Here is a 2880-nt window from a genome sequence, read left to right on the forward strand (position 1 = left end):
AATGAATGAAGAACAAAATGCAAGAATAAACTAAGAAACTAAAGTAAATACGGAGGAATAAACTGGTATGGCAAGACCTTTCGAGCAATAATTAATACAGAGACTGTATGGCAAGAATAAACAGACACTATTTCCAGATAAAAGGTAAAATAATATTGTTGAAATGTCATGGGCAGGGGCTTCAGGTGGATGCGAAAACATAAATTGATGATCTGATCCCCGTTTCTTCTTTCAGCCTGGAGCCTGCAGGAGTCCGATGGTCAAAGAAAGGTCTGATGAAGTGTAAGAGTGTTTTTCATTTGATTCATGACAACAAAGCAGCTCACATTCAACCATCTTCAGATTGTCAAATCACTCACTCAGGGGTCATCATCAACCAGTCAATAAATTATCAATAACTGCAGCTGGATTATGTCTGTTCTCTCCATCAGATTCCTGTCAACTCACCATCGACACTGACACAGTGAGCAGAAAACTCAAGCTGTCTGAGGACAACAGGAAGGCAACACGTGTGGAGGATCTTCAGCCATATCCAAACCATCCAGACAGATTTGATGGTCCTCACCTGCTGTGTACAACTGGTCTGACTGGTCGCAGTTACTGGGAGGTGAAGTGGGAAAAAAATGTTCGAATAGCCATGAGTTACAGAGGAATCAGAAGGAGGGGAGGTGGTGATGATTGTATGTTTGGATTTAACAATCAGTCCTGGAGTCTGAGCTGCTCTGATTGTGATGGTTACTCTGCTTGGCATAATAAGACAGGGACACCTTCCTCTTTTCCCTCCTCTTCCTCCTCCTCTAACAAAGTAGCAGTTTATCTCGACCATCCTGCTGGCACTCTGTCCTTCTACAAAGTTTCATCTGACTCTCTGAACCACATCCACACTTTCAATCACACATTCACTGAACCTCTTTATGCAGGATTTACATGCTGGACTGGTTCCTCAGTGAGTCTGTGAAGCATTTAATTTTCTTTCTGCTTTCTGCTCTGAATGCCTGAAAAACTCTAGAAACTGTTACAAAATTTTATATTTTATTACAATGATCCTTTATATAACACCCCTGTTTTCATGTAAAACCAAAATGCAGAAACTCAACTTTTAGATGCCTTGACGCTCATTAACTGATGTACTTCTTTGTGGACAATATAACTATATACTACATACAATAATAATCAAGTTGTTGGCTTATCTTAGCTCTGATGCTTAATGATATGTTCCCTCTGTAACATATAAAAAATTATTATAAGAAGGAAACTTACTGCTAAACTGTGTAGCTACATACACTGACATTCAGAAGGAATGTATCAATTCTTATCCTCATATTGTAGGTTATTGTGATGTTGTGTGGTATTTTCTTTGTTGTTGTTTTGTGCATTTGTTTATGAAAAGCTTTGATTATAAATGACTCCTGGATATGTTGGTATGTGACCACAACCTTTCCAGAGATTGATGCTTCTCTCCAAATATTGTTTTAAAGTGCAGAAAGGGTTTTAAATAAAGACTTTCCTTCATGAGAAAACTAGAACAATGAGAAGAGAGCATATACAGCACTGTTATAAAAGTAATGTTGAGTCCAGTTTCACTGAATGTATGTTAAACTAACATATTTGTCAGCTTTGATATTTTTTCAGAATTTCGCATTTTTTAATATTATGTACTCCTGGTGAGCATTATGTACTTCTGGAAACTACCGTAATCAGTTCAGTTACATCTAAACTTGGCACCTTTTTCTTTTTCAACCCTAATAAATGTGATATTCAATTGACTCAAATTTTGGGTGTCCGCCCCCCCTCTGCTGCTGCTGCATCGTTGTGGAAAACCTGGAGCGGCAGAGATATCTGCGGCTTATATGTGTATGTTTACTGGTTTTTTTAAAAAACTTTGGGGTTGTGGCTTATAGTCCAGAAAATACGGACTATAATCCTCCCTGGATTTATTCTGTGAAGAACCCTGAGAATGTTATTTGATTGTGCTTTCTGGAAAACAATATTTTTTTACATTTAGGCACTCCTGCAATTGTCACACTTTTTCTGTTACAAACTGACTCCGGCCCCCCACCAGAGAAGGGAAAAGTTATGTGGCCCTCACAGGAAAAAGTTTGGGAACCCCTGGCTTAAAGGAACCGTGAACTCTTCCTCATTGGATCTAATTTGTCTCCACCTGGTGGTTAAAACACAAACTGCAGGAATTCAGTTCGCGTAAAACCGAGCGTTTGGTTTCCTCGAAATCACGTGATGAACCGTTTTTTGTTCCAGAACAAACAACGCTGCTCCGCTGCTGATTGGTCCAGGAGGTTCTTCAGAAAAACGGCAAATAAAAGCAGAATTTCATTGTTCCGTTATTGGAGGTTTATTTCAGATAATATTTATCTGAAGGTTTCTGTTACAAGTTAGATGTTTATATAAGTAGCACTTTCATTTCTGATTTAAATTATTAGTTTTAACAAATTCAGTCAATCTTACATCACATACTAAATAAATTTCTAATTTATTCTCTTTTCTTCACGTTTAAAGTTGTTAAAACGAATCACAGTTCTGATCAATAAGTTGAATGAAGCATTAAAAATTAAAACGATCTGTTATATTTCAGCATAACAGACAGCAACACAAATTAAACTAAACGTTGTTAAATGCTTATTGCATAACTGGCTGCCTTAAACTTTGTGAACAACAGGGAAACTATTCATTAGGTGACTTAGATTTAATAAAATTAGTGTCGACGTGGCTTGAAACCATGTGATACTGATCACTAAATGCCTCCTTCCTCTGAAAAACTAGTTTCACTTTCATTTGAATATGACGTAGAAAAAAATTCTCTATAAAGATCTCCTGAAAGTTCAGGTAAGATTTTGTTTTTCCTCTTTGATTCGGTAGAATCTG

At 37.2% G+C, this 2880-nt stretch overlaps 1 protein-coding gene across 2 annotated transcripts in view; it reads left to right on the forward strand.

Moving 5' to 3' along the window:
- The window catches only part of LOC103460909 (protein NLRC3-like), a 32839-nt gene that overhangs the window by 16817 nt on the left and 13142 nt on the right, over window positions 1-2880 (forward strand). Inside the window, exon 1 of one of the 2 annotated variants that reach the window (XM_017303534.1) lies at window positions 2802-2841. The exons of the other annotated variant lie outside the window; for it this stretch is intronic. The gene's annotated coding sequence lies outside the window, so the exon portion shown is untranslated. Of the gene's footprint in view, window positions 1-2801; window positions 2842-2880 lie in introns of those variants that run through there. 2 annotated transcript variants of the gene reach the window in all.

This window comes from Poecilia reticulata, unplaced genomic scaffold (assembly GCF_000633615.1).
Source record: "Poecilia reticulata strain Guanapo unplaced genomic scaffold, Guppy_female_1.0+MT scaffold_338, whole genome shotgun sequence".
Classification (NCBI taxonomy): domain Eukaryota; kingdom Metazoa; phylum Chordata; class Actinopteri; order Cyprinodontiformes; family Poeciliidae; genus Poecilia; species Poecilia reticulata.